This window comes from Equus asinus, chromosome 5 (assembly GCF_041296235.1).
Source record: "Equus asinus isolate D_3611 breed Donkey chromosome 5, EquAss-T2T_v2, whole genome shotgun sequence".
NCBI lineage: Eukaryota > Metazoa > Chordata > Mammalia > Perissodactyla > Equidae > Equus > Equus asinus.
This window is the reverse complement of record NC_091794.1, coordinates 105,367,792-105,387,152: the sequence shown is the minus strand read 5'-3', so window position 1 is coordinate 105,387,152 and position 19,361 is coordinate 105,367,792. Positions and strand designations below refer to the sequence as shown.

Genomic DNA, 19,361 nt, shown 5'->3' with positions numbered 1-19,361 from the left:
ACACCTCACAGGAATTCCCTGGGACAAGGCAGGCTGACAGCAGTGAGGGTTCGCCTTCCCTGACTGTTCAGGGCTCTCACTCACCCAGGTGCGGGTGAATCACGCGGACCCCCCAGCCTCACTTCTCACTTCTGCTGGGGTAACAGCAGCTTCCGCCTTCTAGGTCCCTGTGTACACCCGTGCACCTGATTCCAGGCCTGCCTTCCCCTCAGGTGGCTGTTCCCTACATGCCCTCGAGTGGGGCTGGATGGACCGAACCTCCCACCTCACTCCCTTTCGCTGCCATTTCACTTAGCTCCCGGGCGTCATCCGTGGGTGCTCCTCGACCCCCTGCCTTGCTGAGAACAAATAGGAAGTTAATGAGACGGAAGGCTTTGTCTGCTGCAGGCTCTCGGCTCTGTTCCCTGTTCTGAGAGCAGGAACCCAGCTTCCTTACTGTGGCTGAAACTGGCCTAACCCATTGCTCCTTTGCTCCTGGCACATGGCTAGACTACGCCTCCCAGGCTCCCGGGGAACCGGGGAGCTCTGAGTTCTGGCCAATGGAATGGGTAGAAGTGACGGCCGCCATGCCCAGGCTGGCCTGGGATAACTCCCACACAGTCCCTTTCTCTCTGTCTTCTTTTCTGCTGGTGAGAAGCTGAAGATCCAACAGAGAAGTCCAAGCCCTAGGAGAGGTGGAGAACAAGCTGGAAGGAGCCATTGGAGAGGGAAAGATCTGGGTGGAAATCCCAGCTCAGCCATTTAAAGCTGTGTGATCTTGAGCAAGATACTTACCTCTCTGAGCTGTTTCCTCATCTATAAATAGGGGATAATGATAGTGTTTTCCTCGTAGGGTTGTAGGAGACTCTTTGATCTGAGAACAAGGCTAGGGGCTGCCCGAGCCCCAGAGCTGCCTGTGGCATCACCGTGAGGCATCTGTGGTCGCCGCCGCACAGTCCACTCCTCCCTCCGCCCACTGCTGCTCTTCTCCTTCTCAGAAATCCCTACCTCTGAGTTCTGAGTGAAGACAGTTGGCATTGGAAGAGGTCACAGAAACAGACTTTAAAATGGGGTTTTGAGCTGCATTCCTGCTGGTCAGCTGGTCATGAGAGCCCCATCTCTAGTGGCGGGGTCCTGAGAGCGCCTGTCATGCTGTAGCAGTGCGGCTGTTCAGGCTGTCACTGGTGGGAGCTGGGATGGAGAGTCATGGAAGGAATGGCATTGGCGGTATCCTATCTTGGGCCTTTGAGGCGTCTGGAGGAAGTATAATTACGAGGACTATGGAGTCAGATAACTAGTGCCGGGGGGCCTGCCAATGCATAGGAGAAAGACGATGAGAGGCTGAGGGTGATTAATCACAAATCGAAGTGAGGTGTGAAATCCAGAGAGCCTGCTTGGCAGCGGAGATCAAGAGACGCTCATCGCGTGCAGCTCGAGGACGGCCCGAGCTGAGGATGAGGCCCCGAACTTAATTATCAGTGGAGCCGCAGAGAAGGCTGAACTCCCAGCTCTGGCAAGTCTGTTACTCCAAGGTCGGAGCCCCCGAAAGAGTGGGACACTGATATATGACAGAGGGATGGGGACATCCGGGTGGATGCGTTTGAAAATCTTGCATCCCCAAGTTCTCCTACCCCCCTAGGCCTGCAGAGGTGGCCCACTCCTCCTTGTCAAAGGCGGGTACTCCCCGCCTTGCTTGTAGATGATGCAGAGGCCTCTGGCTTGCAAGGCAATTTGTATCTCCACCTCCCGTTCTGGCCGCCAAACCTTAGTAACTAGAGTCAAGTTACAACATAATCCAGTTATGCTCAGAGAAGAAAGATACTATACACCGAAGAGGCTGCAGGATCTGGTCAACACGTGCCGGCAGAAACTGGAAGTTTCTATGGGATTTGGTCATGAGGGTGCTGGGGTCAAAGGCAATGGAACATGAAGCGGGATGGGGAGACTTCCTCAACAAGGGAACCCGTCCCGGGATCCAGGAGTTAACAGCCTGGCATGAAGCCCAGGAGATGGTGCTAACCTGATGTTAGGATGGCTCTTGGAAGCTTGGAAAAAGCAAGGGCTCCTACTAGGCGAACTAGGAACGCCAGAGATGCCATGGCAGATGGTGAAGGAAGATATCAAAGGCTCAGAGAAGTGGGCATGCCAGGATGGACAGACCACGTTAAAGCCAGAAAACCCACCTGCTAACTGTGTTCTCTGGAAAGGCCCGAGGACACTCCGTGTACTGGAATGATAAGGAACGCACTGGTGAGAGGAGTGACAGCATGGCTGAAAAGCTCAATGGTGGCTTTCGTTTGTAAGCCGAGGCTGATGGTAGGAGAAGCTGTGACAGAGCTGGGCTCCCTGAGAGCGAGAGGGATGACGGCATCCTGAAATAATAGAGGCCAGTGGTGGAACTTCAACATCATGAGCAAAGCGGGCAACATTACTGCAGTAAGCCACAAGGTCAGAGTGGCAAGTAGGGAGCCCGGCCTGCAGAGAGCTATGAATACGGTCAATAATAGAACACGGCGTCCCAGGGGCAAGCTAGGTGGGCAGCCAAAAAGAGTGTTATGTAATTTACAGAGCCCAAAGAATTCAAGGCCAGATGGCCAGGAGGCTGAAGCGGCTGCCCCAATAAAAGCCCGTGAGCCCTTGCTTGGTTTCCAGACCCGAGCTAGTGCTCAGACCCAGAACCCATTCAGTGAAGGAGAGGCTGGATCCCCAGGAAGAAGGAGCCTGCATCCCCATGGCACTTGTACATGACAACAGTTACCGCAGTCCTTCTGCAAAAGGACCTTCGGCCATTTACTTGGGTAACTGTACTCCAAGGGGAAAAGGGGATTAACCAGACATTTCTAAGACTATTGGATACAGGGTCCAAGATGACGTTGGTATGTAGGAATCCGAGACGTCATTATGATGTCCTGTTGGAAGAGGGGCAGATGGGAGCCAGAAAATACATAGAATCCTGCTCTAAGCTTTGACCATGGAAGATCCACTGAGTCCATGAACCCACCTGTTCCCTTTTCCTGAACATGTAATTTGAGTGGACACACATGGTTGACAGAGCTCCCACGTGTTCCTTGGCCTGTGGCTAAAGGCTATTGCAGCGGGCAAGGCCGAATGGAAGCCTCCGAAACTGCCCTCCATCCTGGCCAAGTGGAAACCAAAACAAGTGAACAAATAACCAAAACCCAACTTCACACCCCAGGGGGATGGCAGAGATTAGCGTCACCTTTAAAGACCTATGATGCTTGGGCAGTGAGCCTCTTCTTACCCTATTCGATTTACTAGTTTGGCCCCTACAAAAAACTGGATGAATTCTAGAAGATGAGAGTAGATTTCCATAAATGCAACCCAACAGTAGCCTTGATCGCAGCTGCCGTGCTGCATATGGATGTTTGCCAGGGCAGATCCGCACAGTTTCAGGTCCGTGGTGGGCTGTGTTGATCTGGAGAATGCATTCTTCTTCCATTTCTATCAGGAGGGGTGATCAGAAGCAGCTTGCCCTCACGTGAGATGGATAACAGTAAACACAGACAGTTCCGCCTTATGCAAATGTGAACTTCGCCACCCTCTGTCATAAGGTAGTGTAAAACAGTGGGTCTCCACTGAGACATCTGGCAATGTCTGGAGATATTTCTGGTTTTCAAAACAGATGGGGGGTCGGTTAGGGATGTTACTGGCATCTAGTGGGTAGAGGTCAAGGATGCTGCTAAACATCCTACAGTGCACAGGACAGCTCCCATAACAAAGAATTGTCTGGTCCAAAATGTGACTCATGCCAAGGTTGAGAAAGCCTGGACTAAAGGGGTCTGGCCCCTCACATCATTCCATAGAACATCCCACTCTCCGTTGTATCAATGACATTGTGTTAATCTGCCTGGTGAGCAAGACATGGCAAGTACTTTGGAGGCCTTGGTAAGACAGATGCGCTTTAGAAGGTGCGGGCTACATCTCAGTGACATTTGTAGGGGTACAGTGGTTTGAGGCATGCCAGGACATCCCCTCCAAAGGAAGGGCCACATGATGGCATCTCGCACCTCCCACACGTCAGCAGGAAGCACAACATCCAGTAGGCCTTTTTAGGTTCTTTAAGCAGCCTATTCCACACTTGACAAATACTGCTCCAACCCATTTCACCAAGCGGCATGGAAGGCTGCCAGCTTGGGGAGGGCCCCAGGCAGGAGAGTCTGCAGCAGCTCCCGGCTGGCGTACAAACAGTCCCGCTACTTGGGTCATGTGACCTGCAGACTCTTTGATAACAGACGGATCTGTGGTGAGAAAAGACACGATGAGGAGTTTATGGCAAGCCCGTAGGCGATAACAACATAGATCCCTAGAGTTCTGGAACAAGGCCACGCCATCTGCAGTGGAAAATTATACACTGTTCGAAAATAGCTTTCATGTACTTCTGGGTCCTGCTAGAGCTGGAGCATCTGATCAGCCTGATAGAGACAGCTGAGAGATGACACCCTGTGAGGACAGAGCGCTATCCTCTAGAACACAATACACATCCCAATTTAACCACCATTGTATGGTGCTGTGTCCCCACTAGGTAAAATACGTGAGTCTGGAATCTAAGGGGTACAAGCAGGAGAGTCTTCACTACTGTCACTCTCAGGCAACTTACGTTTCCTGTCCCTGCACTGTTCAGCTCTGTGTGTCTAAGATCTGTTTTGGTTCCCAGATGGGGAACACTTTCTCCAGGGTACAGAGTTAGAGTTCCATTAAACTTTAGCCTACATTGGCCAGCCGGTCATTTCAGGTTCCTTGTACCATGACTAGCAGGCGAGGAAAGGAGACACCAAATTGGCAAGAGTAATTGACCCTGACCAACTGGCAGGAGAAGGTAGGATTGCTGTTACACAAGGAGGGCAAGAAAGCAGATCAATTTTGGTACCCCAGTGATCCATTAGGTGGTCTCTTGCCACTCCCTTGTCCATTTTTGGCAGTAAATGGACAGGTGTAGCAGTCAAGAACTGAGAAGGGCTTGGTGACCAGGGGCCCAGGCCAGTTTGAGATGAGTCTGGGTCATCCCACTAGGTAAACTCTCTTGACCAGCAGAGGTGCCAGCTGCGGTTGAGGGGCATCTCAAGTGGGCAGGAGAGGAGGGAGGCAAGGGTATCAGTTGCACCCTCAGGACCAGCTGCAGTGTCAGAGAAGCTGTAGTTCAACCCACTAGCCATCTTCTTCTAAGTTTTTACAGGGAAAGAGACCAACCGGAGTCCTGGAAGAACTGACCCTAGATGGGCAGACTTACCATATGGAGCAAGCGGGTCCCAGCAGAACAAGGGGTGGACTGTAGTGGATGCTGTGGTGACCCACAGAGATCTCCCACGGAGGGCCAAGGCACCCATCCCCCAGCTGCTGGAAATGTTGGCTGCTGATGGTCCCTCTCTCAAAATCGCCTCTGCCAACAGGAGTGGTCTCACCCTCACCCAAGATTATGTCCCTTCTCCAAGGGAGGCTTGGATTCAATGACTGGTCAGTGCAGGGGTGCAAACGTTTGAGCCCTTTGCTTTGATTTGGGAGAGCTTTGAAGGGCCAGCCCAGCTCCAGATATCCCTGTGGGATGGGCTGAGGCCTCTGTTGCAGCTGCGTCGCACTTCGACACCTCCCTCTGACTGATCCTGCTTCCCTCGCACTCTCAAAGATGCTGTTAAGGAGAGTTCTCCCCACCAAACCTCCTGCCTGCAAATCTCTGCCTTGGAGTTTGTTTCCTGGGGAATTTGACCTAAGACACTGCAGATGGTGAGGCACGGGCGTTGTTTCCGTTCCTGGCCCAATGGCTTGACGTAAAGCGCAGCCACAGAGGGCTAAGCTAAGTCCTGGTGCAGCCCCCTGTCCACACGAGGCCTGGAGAGGTCAACAGGCAGCTCTGAATTTGCTCACCTCCTGCATTCCGACTGTGGACTTGGAAATGAGCACAGAATTCTGCAGGGGTGAGGGGGAGGAGACGTAGGAGCCAAAGATGAAAATTACAGCACAAACGGCAGCTGGGAAATTTGAGGAAGACTGTGTAGTATGTAGTAGCACATAGGTGTCCCCCCCAAATCTGAACATCCGGGCTCCCAAAGCGTGTCCATGAGGGAAGCTCGTTTGTTCATAAGAATCACCAGGGCAATTTACAGGCGATGCTTCTGGTGCATTAAATATGTATTTGAATAAGAAGATAATGGGAATGGGTTTGTAGCTGTATGACTACCAGACATCATTCTCTCGATGAAGGCTCCTGGGAACTCTATGAGGCTGGAATGATCATAATCTCCATCTAACACAAGGGGAAACTGAGGCTCAGAGAAGTTAAGTGACTGACCATAGTCAAACACGAAGCAGCAGAATCGGGTGTCAAATGCAAGTCTACTTCCCAAAAGGAGGTACAGTGGTCATGAGGGAGCCTGCTGTTTGGGGACACCACACAGGAGGGCGTGGCCTCTCTGGGCTCCTCTTACTGACACATCCATCTTACCCCATCTTCTGGAGGTGCTCTGGTTCTGCCCAAAGTCCAGTCCATGGGGCTGCTGAAAGGGCCATGAAGTAGCCCTCTGGGTGAGGTCCTGGTCCCCCTGCCTCCCTATGCCTGCCGCCGTCTCTCTGGGGCTACCTGCCCCCCCATCCTGTGTGCTCATACTTGCTCAGACCCAGCTCTTGGACTCAGGATGTGGCCTCAGGAAGTCCTCTGTCTCCCACTTCACCAATCTTCAACTTCACCCAAGAGTTTGAAGGGATCCCATTTTGATAATAAATTCAAAATGGAGGCCCATTTCGGCCCAGTCTGGGAGGTTTGGGGTCAATGGCTCTTCTACTGGGTGACTTTGGCCCGATAATGGAACCTTTTTGAGCTCAGTTTTCTTACCTGCAAAATGGGCATAACAACATCTTCCTCTGGAGATTGCTGTATTAAATTAGAGGACACAGGAAAGAGTCTTCAAAAAATGTTGCATCTGGGGCCACCAGGTAGTGTAGTGGTTGAGTTCCTGTGCTCTACTTTGGTGGCCCGGGGTTCACGGGTTCACATCCCAGGCGCGGGCCCACACACCGCTCATCAAGTCATACTGTGGTGGCGTCCCATAAGCAAAGTGGAGGAAGATGGGCCCAGATGTTAGCTCTGGGCCCATCTTCCTCACACAAAAAAAAAAAAAAACAACAAAAAAGTTGGTTCTCCCTCCATCTCTGTCTGTCTCTCTGTATTCCTGGTTCCCAGACACTCCTCTCACATTCCTCAGATGTCCCCAGACCAAAATGACCTTCATTCATATTTCAGAAGAAATACCAGGCTTCCCATCTAGATCTAATATCGTCCCAGTCTCCCAGGAGGGAGGCCTCGGGCCCCTCTGTCACAGCTTCCTCCGCCTCCGTGGCCATGGGGCTAAGCTGGCCTCTCCCCATCCTCTCTCCACTCCCTCCCTGTCTCTGCCCTTTGCTGCTCTGCCTTAGCTCCCAGGCCTCAGCCTTCTGCTGCTGTGCGCCGATTGCCTGCAACTCAGTTTCCCCCTGGTTTCCAGCGCACAGTTCACTGTTGCTACTTTGGATTAAATTTCCAGTCTCCTTTCAAGCTTATTTCTCCTGAGTCTCTCATCTTGCTTGCATCCAGGAGGGAGCAGAGGTGGCGGAATCTCTGGGGATGGCTGGAGAGTCAGGAGAGGACGGGGGAGGTGGAGGAGAGTGGCCTTTCCCATTTTGGGGGTAGGCACCCCAGTACATTCCTGATGCCTGGGATCCACACTCTGGACTGGGAAGCACTGAGCTGACCCATCGTCACAGACCTTCTTACTCTAACTGCTGCCCACTCCCCACCATCCCAGTCTCTTTAGTTCTTTCCGAACTCCATCTGTTTTATTCTACCCAAGTTCGGGTACCTTGTTCTTACAGCACAAGGCTCAGCCAGCCCAGTCCAGCCCGCAGTCCCCCTCGCGCCACCCTGAAATCATGGAGTGAATGGGTGGCCATCTGCCAGTCTCCACTCCTGGCCTCCCAACCTCGGGCCTGCCTCAGCCTCTCTGCCGCGTGGCCTTCTCTCCAGCTATCAACTGCAAGAGCGGGCCTCCCGCCCTCTGCAGGAGGGGTGGTGCCTAGTTTGGGCCAGTAGGTGAGCACCTAGGCCTGGGAGGGAGCGTCCTGAGTCCCAGTCCCCACTCTGTTTCCCTGGGCAGGGTGTGCCCTTCTGCAAGGTGTGCAGCCTCTGCTTATGAAACACCCTTCAGCTGAGTTGGACAGCATCATAAAAGGCCCGGATTGGGCAGCATCTCCACTTGGGAGCTGGTTCATCAGCCATCCTGAATCTCACATTCCTTAGTGTCCCCCTCATGGGGCTGTTGGGAATGTTAGAGATGATGCGTTCAAAGGGCCTGGCTCAATATCCGGCACACGGTCCTTGCTCAAAAGTCATAGCTCTTATTGTTACTAGGATGGGAGTGGGGGTCTTGAGTTTTCTCAAGGAGTTGAGTGTAGAGCATGGAAGACTAAGTGAGTAAACTTGGCTTCACCAAGAGGAATTTGGTGCCAAAGTGATGGAGGATCCTTCTTTGTTTCGCCTGTTTGGGCTGGTCCTCTGCACACAGGTCAGAAGGGGACTGCAAAGAGACTGTGAAACCACAGGGCAGAAGAAAGAAATGGGAAAAGCAAAAAGAGGAGAGGAGAGGGGAGGGACTCAAGTAAGCAGTCAAGCCACAGGGTGGGGCTGTAAGGGAGTGATGAGACCGGGGGTAGCTTTTAAGAAGAGGTTGCCAAATACTAAATTTCCTGCCACGCCCACCTCCGTTACCTGCTAAACCTTCAATAAAGTTGTCAGTCACCAGGAAGCGCCGTTGAGGGGTTCACTGTCCCCTCTCGAAATCCAGGAGAGGGACCTAGTGCAAAACTGGAAAAGCCACATGGGATGGCAAGACGGACCACAAACTAAGCTAATTTGGGTGAAGACAGAGAGCATGGAGGCCGAGGTGACCAGAACAAAATGGAAGAGGCCCCCGTCCCCCACTGCAGAGATGCCCGGAAAAATTGGGAAGGATATGGAATCTTTTGACTCCTTTTTAAAGAGTCGTTTTCTCTTAAGGCTTTATTTTTAGATTTTGAAATTTCCAAAGCCACAGAAAAGTTGAAAGAGCGGTCTATCGAACGTCTGTCTATCCTTCACAGGGATTCATCAATTCTTAATGTTCCTACTTTCTCTCTCCTTCTCTATTTTCTTCTGATCATTTCAAAGTAAATTGCAGTCATCCCTACATACAGAAGCTCCTATCATCTCTGGACAAAGACCTTCTCCCGCATAACCAGAATGATGCAGTTATCACAGCCAAGGACTTTCGCACTGCTCCAATAATGTTATCTAACGTGCTGTTCACATTCCCGCTCCGCAGTTGTTCTAAAAATGTCTGATAGAGCCATTTCCCCGTCATTCAGGATCCACTAAGGATCGTGCGTTGAATTTAATTGTCGCGTCCCTTTAGTCTCCTTTAATCTAGTCTTTTTGTCTTTCTTGTAATTGACATTTTTGAAGAGTCCATATCAGATGTCTTGTAAAATGCCCCACAATCTGAATACGTCTGGTTGTTTCCTCCTGATCTGATTCACTTCAAACGTTTTTGGTGAGAATACTACATAGGAGATGTCGTGTACTTATTATTTCATCTCCTGAAAAGGCACGTAATGTTAATTTGTCCCATTTTTGGTGGCCCTATGTTGACCACTTGGTTAAGGTGCTGTCTCCCAGATTTATCCACTAGAAAGGTATCTTTTCCGTCTTGTGATGAATAAGTAATCTGTGGAGATATCGCGAGACTGTGTGAATATGCTATTGCATCCACTGATGGTCAATTATGACGCTGGAGTTGCAGAGAGGTGTCTGATTCTGGGCAGGGCTGAGCCTGGGGTACAAGCCCTGCCCACAGCAGGGCCCACCTCTCTCCTAAGCAGCCAGGACTCTCATGCTGTCAGACAGCGTCCCTCCTTCTCTCCAGGACAGCAAGTGCATTTGCCTCTTGCAGGGCCAGAGCCTCTGCTGGCATGTGGCTTATGTGCGTGGGCATGTGAGCTCCCTCCATGCACCAGCCCGGTGGGTGGCTTTGTGAGTGTGACAACCAAGGATTGTCCTCAGTGGCCTGTCTCAGCCCTTGTCGTCAGCCTTGCCCTTTGCTGTCCCTGACCACTGGGACTGGCTTCTCTGGCAAGAGACTTGGTCTTCTGCCAGCTAGAGAAACTTGGTCCCCTGGCACAGCCCAGTTGAATGGCTGCTAGTCCACTGGGGTAGCCAGCTGGTTGCTGGGAGTCTGTGTGTGTGGTGTGTGTGTGTGCACATGCGTGCGTGCGTGCTGGGTGGGAGGGCTGTCTGGGGACTGGGAACCCAGAGGCGGCACATCCGCTATGTCTCTGGGAGTTGCAGGGTGCTGGGCTCCGGCCTTTGTTTCCATGGCAATGGGCAGCCTCCTTCTGCAGTCTGCTCCTCTCTGGACCAACTGACAGTCATAGGGCCAAGGGCTTTGGGCCAGAGACAGAGGAAGGGGAGGGAACTCCCTCAGACCCTCCATGGATATCTTGGAGACAAGAACTTTGTGCAACTGCTCCCCTCCCTGGGCTATAGAACGGACTTTTCCAGGAGCCCCTGGTTGCTCTCTTCTCACTTACTGCAGAATGGCCTCTTCCATCAATAAGATCTGTGAGAATATCCAGGTGCCAGCAAGGTCCAGCACCTTTCTCGTGAATTCAGCTCTAGCATTAAACAGATTTAGGTCCTTTTCTTGATCTGCTACGTTTGATCTTGATCCTCTATCTACATGCATTATCTGTCTTGCTCCACAAGTCAGCCATTTGATGTGGGCGTTATTATTATTCCAATTTTATAGGTATAGAAATCAAGGCTCTGAAGACTTGCGTAGGATCACATGGCTAGTAAGGGGGTGAAGGCAGAATTGGAACTCAAGGCAACAGTGTGGCATAGCAACTAAGAGCAGGAGCTGCAAAGACAGGAAGCGCTGGTGTCAATCTTGACTATTTCACTTATTAGCTGGGTAATTTTGGCAAAGATAGAAGCCCACTGACGGCTGAGGCTGGGACTCCTGGGGGTCCAGGCTCTGCAATCAGACTTAAAAGTTCAAATACTCCATGTTCTCAGTTCATCCAAGGCTCTCAAGAGAACTTACACCAATCAAAGTCCCCAGACGTGGATGTGTCCATGTGACTAAGTTATGACCAGTGAAAAGTAAGCATAAGTGATATATTAGACTTCTAGGCAGTCTCTTGAGAAGAGAGGGGCTGTCCCTTTTGTCTCTTTTCTCCTTTCTTCTGCCTAGAATGTAGTTGCAATAGATGGAGCACCAGCAGCCATATTGGACTAAGAAGCGACCTTGAAGAAATAGAGAAAGATCCTGGGTCTCTGACGACTTCATGGACAGACCCTACAAGCCTTGTATTGCCTACCTCTAGACTTTTGCGCATGAGAGTTTAAACCCTTGTGGGTTTGAGCCACTAGTTCATAGTGATCTGATACTTGTAGCTGAGTGTTATTCCTACCTGATAAACCAAGTGATCAGTTTGATCAGTTTATAGTGAGGAGAAGCCCTTCCAATGACCCTGACTCCTACCCACCCACCGTCTAGGACACCTGGACTGTGTATTCCCCAGAGGTTGTGGCTGAGAGAGGAACTGGCAGAGTCAGGCCCTGAGAGTTGTCTGCGGTACAAGCCCTGCCCACAGCAGGGCCCACTGCTTCTAAGCAGCCAGGATGCTCATGCTGTCAGACAGTGTCCCTCCCTCTCTCCAGGACAGCACAGGAGGAACACTCTTTGCACACGACAGGCAGGTCGTAGCATGGTTGGTTAGACTTGACTCTCCAATCCCTTGGGGAAGCTTTGAGATTTGCACCTCAGCTGAGAGCCACTCTGCCCTCTGGACACAGGAGATGCCAGGCCTCCTTTCTTTCCTGCAACCCTGACCCACCATCTCTGAAGATGGTGCATCTGCCTGTTTTGGGTTGTGAGATGTTAATTCTGCTGACTTCGAAGGGTGGCATGTCCTGGCCTTAGGCCCAAGGTCTGTGGGTGGTGGTGGGCAGGGTGGGCAACTCCCTTCCGGAACCTCCCGCCCACTAGGCCCTGTCCCGGAGGACTGGCTGGTTTGAGGCTGCACTGCGTGGCTCCCTCTTCTACTCTGGCCGTTGCTCCCTGCAGCTCAAGGCACTGAATTATGGCTTGTAAATTCCCAGCTCCAAAGTGCTAATCCTTCCCTCTGCCTTTTTGACTCTAGCTTTGTCTGGTGCCTGTGGGGAAGAGGAACTCAGTGTCATATTTTGGTAACGTCATCTTGGGAATTATACAAACCCTGGAAGGTTTGCCATCAGCGTAAGTTGAAAGCATATTTTCCACATTGCAAAAGTTCAGGACTTTACCCGACCACCCACCTATCCATCTACTCAAAAACCCCTCCATTCACCGAGCCAACATTTATTGAGGGCTCCGTGTTCCAGGCACTCTGCCAGGCATCGGAGATAAAGAAAGAAATAAGTGATGGTTCCTTTTTTCAAGGATCCCACAGGTACACAGGCAATTATGACATGTGGTTGTGTGTGCTGCAAGAGGGGAAGAGTCAGGTGTCCGTGGGGCCACAGGAGGGGCCGCCCCAGCTGGGACAATGAGGTTTTTGGAAAGCTTCCAACTCAGGTGGTTTTTCAGCTGAGACCTGAAGGATGAGCTGGAGCTGGTGGTGGTGTGAGGAGGGGAGAGATACCCGGCAGAGGGAGAGACATGTGCAAGGGCCTGAGGCCAGAGCCCGGAGTGTTGGCTGTGTGCAGGCAGTTGGGTCTGGCTGCCATGTAGAAGGTGGGCACGACCTGTGGGTCTGATCTGTCTGAGATGCTTATGGCCCCTTCCTTTTGCAGAGTCTCAAGTGGTTTTGGTTTGCCCGGGGAGGTAGGGAGGAGGAAATCATTTCTTATCGTGTGATCCTGGCGGCCGGGAGAGGGTGAGTGGCTTGACCCCACAGCCGTTCTCTAGGACGTCTCTGTCTTCCAGCCCAACCTTGGCTCCAGGCCTGGCTCACCCGTAAACTATCCAATGGTTGGAGAGCTCCCCTCTCCTTGCCTGTCCTGCCAGAGGAAGCAGCAGGGTCCTTGTGCCTGTTCCCTGGGCAGCCGGTAAGTTGGCCTGGCTCTCCCCTGCGCGGCTCCAGTCCCGGCCTTTACGAGGCCGGCAGGGCTGCTCACTCATTACAGCCATCACAACCAGCCCTTCTCCCTGTTCATCATCCCTCCAGCTGAGCCCGTGATATTTTCCTTTGGGTCTCCAGGGCGTGCTCCAGTCTTGAAGGCCTGGGAGAGGCCTGACCCAGTCAGGAGGTCCAGGAGGGCTAGAAGCGGGGTGCTGGGGGCCTGGCAGGCGGTGGGCAGCTAGAGCTGTTCAGCCCCCTCCCTCCTTTCTCTGCCCCTTTCCCCAGGGTGGGGCAACCCCCCTTTGGAAACTGGGCATTGGAAGGCCTAGGGTCCTCTGGGTTGGTTTTTCTGCAACATGAACTAATTAAAGGGCAGAACATACAAGTACCTTACGAGACCCACAAACCACCCAACTCACACAATACACAAACCACACCATAGGCAACACACAATATGCACACACCCCACACTACACACCCACCAAACCCATGCACTCCACACCCATGCAACACACACTGTGCAACATGCGTACACACAGACACAACATGTAACCCCCATACAGTGTGTGCACACATCACCTGCTCTTCCCCACGGAGAACACACACACACCATGTACAGGGCACACATCATGCAGTGCATCCATTGCAAAACATACAGAACTTTATAATAATACGATAATAGCTAATGTTAACTGGGCACTTACAGTGTTAGGCACTGTTCTAAGACCTTCCCAGAAATAAACTAATTTAATCCTTACAACACATCTAGAAAGTGAGTACGATTATCTTCCTTTTGCTGATGAATAGGGAGAGGCACGGAAAGCTTAAGCCACTCAATATTCATGCCATTCAACACACCCTACTTGACAGCCATCATGACTACACACAACACCCAATAGCCACTCTACACTCCACGCTCAGGAAGCAACAAGCAATTTGCCTGGACGCACCTGGCATGCACAGGACCCATGACATACATCTCTTTCCGTAGGGCACCGCGTCCTCTGCCGCTCTTGCTGACTCCCTCATCACGTGGCCCTGCCCCTATCTGCCCTTTTAGTCCTGCCCAGCCCCCTCCGCCATTTGGCGTAATCATTTGCCTACCCTTCACAGTCCCATTTGGTCCGTATCTTAGTTCTTCCTCCCATCAAATTCCTTTATCCTGAACTGTCAAAGCCGTTCTTTCAGCGTTCTATGGCTTTGGACAATGCACTTTACTTGTCTGTGCTTCACTTTTCTCATCTGCGAGATGAGGATTGTGGTCCAGAGCTGGCGGGATCGTGATGGGGAGGAAACGAGGCTGAAGTATGGAAGAACTTAGGCACCTGCCACAGGAGGCGCTCAGGAAACCTGGCTCCCTCCATCCCAGTCTTCCTTCCTGGCAGAGAAACTGCCAGGGTCCCATCATGCTTCTTGCGAAACTTAACTGCCCAGCTGGGTGTGGGCACCATGCCGTCACCCTCTGGAGGTGGGCAATGTCCTGTCTCTCTGGAGTGTGTCCCCTGTAGCTGGACAGGGCCTGGTCTCCTCTGCTGCAGATCACCTGTCAGCTGCCCCCTCCTTCCCCCTCCAGCCCCCTGCCTCTTGCTCAGGATGGGGCGTAGTGACAATGGTGCCTGATCCAGGCCTCTTTCCTCCAGCAGGAAGAAGGCGGTTGCCACAGTGATGATTCTCTTCCTTCCCAGCTTCCCAAGGACACAGCCCACCTACCACGACCCTGCTTGCTGGCTGCCAGGGTCTCTGCTTCCCTGCTCACCGCCCCCGTGAGGTCCTCCAGCTCCAGGTCAGCGTGTGGAGGTGGTGAGAACATCGGTGGAGACAGCAGCCCAGGCTGCTGCTGTGGGGCTCCGAGCCCCCTCAGTATCCTCTCTTTCTGGTCTTCCTGGGCCCACCCCCGGCCTCTCCCCAGGCCGAGACACCTGTCCACAGGGGTGCCCCATCCACTGAGGCAGTCGACTTGTTGAAATTGCCTCCAGCCCCAGCTTCTCCCTCTGCCACCTGCTTTCTGTCTGGGGAAGTGCTGGGGTGTGTGGGGGTGGGGGTGGGGGTCCTGCCAGGGGCAGTGGGGCCTCTGGAGACCCCAGGGAAGCAGCCACAGCAAACTGGACCTTGCACTTGGCAGAGAGCCTCAGGGAGGCTTAGGGGCTTCCAGGCTCCTTTCAGTGGTCCTGCCCCTGCCCAGGTGAGTCAAGGTTGGTCGGGGGTGAGACCCGGCCGGTGGGCTGTCCAGCGGCTGTAGGTTTCTTGAAGAGTCAAAATCCTGTCAGTCCTCCAGATGTACGGAAGGGAACTGTCAAGCTTTCTTCTCACCCGTTCACTCCTCCTGGGAGTGGCCATGGCCCAGGGCCTGTCAGCTGGTGACCTTCCTCTGGGGGAGCCAGGACTCCTCCTTAAACCGTCCACACCTCCTTGGGTGCTGTTTCCAGGCAGGAAACGTGGAAGGTGTCGGCCAACCACCCCCCTCCCGTTTTGTATAGAAAATGTAGAATTTAGGATTTTTGAGGTTTGGCCTGCAGTGCCAAGGTGTGTGGCCATGTGGAATAGTGAAGCTGGAGGACACTGAGGGAAGGGCACAGCTGCCACGGGCTGCCTCCCTCACCCCATAAACAATGCCCTATGTCCTCCCCTCGCCCCCAGGGAGACTTGGTGGGTACCGTGTCCTGATGGGAGGGTGTGGATGTGGAGGGGAGGTTGTGGGAAGTTACCAGAACTTGGCAGCAGTTTCCCTGTCTCTTTGGCAGCCTGAAACAAAGCCCCAGGGCAGACCTGGCTCAGCTGTAGACACTGGCTCTGGCTACAGAGACCGTGACCTAATTTCCAGTTTTCTAACTGGCCCTGCTATGGAGGCGGTAAGCCATATGTCTCCCCTTCCCCACAAACCATATTTCTTACGTCTTTGGAAGCCTCTCTGGTCCTGTGGTCCCCCTGGGGGACAGGGACCCCTCAGGGACCCACTGCTGCTCCAGCCCCTTCCCCGTTCCCCTTCCCCTGGGAGCCCCGTTTCCCAGGCTGGGGGGCGTTATGAGAGGGCGGGGCTCCTCTCCACCGTCCTTTTCTCTCTGCTGTCCCCACACCCCATCTTTCACCATGATTACACCCGGCCTCTCTGAGAGGGAAGGAGGGAGGGAAAGGGGGAGAGAGGAGGGAGGAGGAGGTGGGAAAGGATAAGGGGGAGGAAAATGGGGGTCCCTGGGGAGGGCCAGGAAGAGAGGAGAAGGAGGCAAAGGTTAAGGGGCACCCCTGGGCCGGAGTGTCACTCCTTACCGCCTCCAAGTCTTTCTTCCAATGTCACCTTCTCAAAGAGCCCCCTCTGTCCTCACTGTTTAAAATGACAACCGCTCACCCCACTCCCAACCCTCCAACTCTGCTCTGCTTTTTCTTTTGGTTTTCCTACGCGGCCCACATTCTCTTCTAACACACCATCTAATTTACTTCCTCTCTCTGTTTCCTTTGGTTCTCGTCTGTCTCTGATTGCCTTGCCCCCGCCATTGGGATGTACTTTTGTCTGTTTTGTTCACAGAGGTATCCCAAGGCTCTGTAGTGGCCGGGATCTGGTAGGCACTCAAGAAACACGTGTTGACCGAATGCATGTGTGAACGCCCTCGAAGCCAAGGAATAGGCTGGCCACCCTGCGGAGGGACGGACTCCAGGTCTCCGTCCGGGTACATCTCCTCAGCATTTCTGGTCTCTGCAAGGGCCCGGGATGGAGGGGCGGTCTCGGCCCGACTGTGGGCCAGCTACGCGGGTCGTGGCTGATGAAGTGGGCAGGGGGCCGCTGCTCCATCTTCCCGGGCTGCTGACCCACTTTCTGCTCCTCCTCAGCTGCGGCTGCCTCCCGTGCTGTGTCCAGCTGGACACAGGCTGGTCTCCTCTTCCTCCAGCCCCACCTGGGACCGAGCAAGCAGCCTCTGGGGATCCTCCTTCCCAGCCTCTGCAGGGTCCGTTCCCAGCTCCAGGGCATCCTTGGAAAGCATGTACTTGGCACCTCGCTCCTGGCAGCCAAGATGTGGAAGAGCCCAGCTCCAGCTGCCGGCTCCTCGAGGCCTTTGTCCACCTCATCTGCCCAGCAATGGTCTCTGTCCCAGCCAGGCTGCCTCTGGGGAACCTCTCAGAAACTTCTCAGGAGAGGCCCAGCAACAGAGCGGGTGTGACAAGGTCTTGCTCCGGCCTCCTGCTCAGCGATCATCTGTATCTTCCTTCTGAGCATGGTCACACTGCCTCCTCCCGACGGGGGGAAAGACAGAGGGGTTTCCCCACTTACGCCTGTCCATTTTGGGGAGGGCTTTTGATGGTCAGGCTGGGCCCTCCACACCCTGGGAGCGTGGATCAGGGACCCTGGAGCTCTCCTACATCCCGCGCCATCCTGAGGGTTCCCAACAGGCTTCCCCGCCTTAGCAGATCCAAACCCCTCTCCTTCACCCCACCTCATCCCACCTGCCTTGTTGAATGGCGCTCCTAACTGCCTAGCGGCTCAGCTCTAGAACCCTGGAGTAGTTCTTGCTGCCTCTCTCTCACACCCACGCCGTCTCAAGAAATTCTGTCGGCTCTGACTTCAAAGAATAACCAGAAGCTAGAAACTTCTTCCCATCCCCACCGCCCTGCCCTGGTCGGAGCCACCATCGAGTCTTGTGTGGAGTGTGGCTGTGGCCCCCTAAATGGTCTCCCTGATGACACCCTTGCCCCTGCCAGTTTATTGTTTACCAGCAGCCCGAGGGGTCCTGCTAAAACCATAGTTGGTCATGTCCCTTCTCTGCTCACAGCCCTGCCAGGTCCCTCCGCAGCCCATAGTCCCACACGATCTGCTCCGCTGCTGCTCTCTGAACTCCTCCTTTGTTCTCCCCTCCCGCTCCCGCCCACCAGCCACACTGGCTATCCCTTGAAATCAACTAGTATGCTCCTGCCTCAGGGCCTTTGCTCTTGTTGTGTCCTCAGCCTGGAATGCTCTTCCTCTAGATAGCTGCATGGCTCACTCCTTCCTTCAGGTCTCTGCTCAGATGTCACCTCCTCAGACAGAATTTTCTCGGCCACCGTCTGTAGACATTCCCTACCCCATCCCTCTCAAGCCTCTTGAGAGGTTGGTGCTCTTGAGAACATCATGCTTAAAGCAGGCTGGGGCGCTTCTCCTGTGGGCTGGGCATCTGGCTGGGAGGTTTTCAAGTGTTAATTCAGCCTCATAACAGCAGCACGAGGCAGCTCTCACAATCACGTTTCCGGACAAGGAAACTGGGGCTGAGAGAGACTAACAGATGTTTTTAAGCTTTACTGAGACATAAGTCATGTACTATAAAATCCACCTATTTAAAATATCAATGTTTTTAGTATAGTCACGGAGTTGTGCAACCCTCACCACAATCAATTTTGGAAGGTTTCCGTTACCCCAGAAGAGTATCCGTTAGCAGTTGCTCCCCACTCTACCATCAATCTGCCTTCTGTCTCTCAGGATTGGCTTGTGCTTCACATTTCATGGAAACGGGATTGTGCAATATGTGGTATTGTGTGACTGGCTTATTTTGTGCTAGATTTTACAACTCCACGATGTTATTAAATAACCAATGGTTAAACTACACACTTTCAAACGTGTTAGAAAGGAACAACAGTAGATATTTGTTAGACAGTCCGTGAGACAGGATGATGGGGAAGAAGAAAGACGGTGGGTCTGGAAGAGATGTCTGTACATCCACGTTCACAGCATCCTTATTCACGACAGCTCAAACGCAGGCACAGCCCAAGCATCCTTGGATGGATGAGAGGGTGAGCAAATGTGGTCTATACATGCAATGGAATATTATTCAGTCTTAAAAAGTAAGGACATTCTGACACATGGGACAAGGTGAATGAACCTTGAGGACAGTATGCTAAGTGAAATAAGCCAATCAAAAAAGAAAAAATACAGTATGATTTCACTTATCTGAGGTACCCCGAGAAGTCAAATTCATAGAGACAGAAAGTAGACTGGTGGTTGCTGGGGGCTGAGGCGGGGGACAAGGAGAGTTATAGCTTGGTGGGGACAGAGTTTCAGTTTTGCAAGATGAAGCGTTCTGGACGTGGGCGGTGCTGCTGGTTGCACATTATGAATGTATTTGATACCACTGAACTGTACAGTTAAAAATGGTTACAATGGTAAATTTTATGTTATGTGTATTTTACCACAATAAAAAAATTGGGAAAAAGAAAAGAAAGGCCCTGGGCTAGGAGTCACAGGGCTTGAGTTCTTGTCCTGATTTTGCCTTTCACTGTGTGACCGTGTGCAAGACAGC

At 52.8% G+C, this 19,361-nt stretch overlaps 1 long non-coding RNA gene across 1 annotated transcript; it reads left to right on the top strand.

Moving 5' to 3' along the window:
• Positions 1 to 15,819: 15,819 nt before the first annotated feature.
• Positions 15,820 to 18,979, top strand: LOC123285452 (uncharacterized). The gene is made up of 3 exons (XR_006527182.2): positions 15,820 to 15,953; positions 16,625 to 16,766; positions 16,927 to 18,979. It is a non-coding gene; the product is annotated as an uncharacterized lncRNA (long non-coding RNA).
• The last annotated feature ends 382 nt before the right edge of the window (positions 18,980 to 19,361 follow it).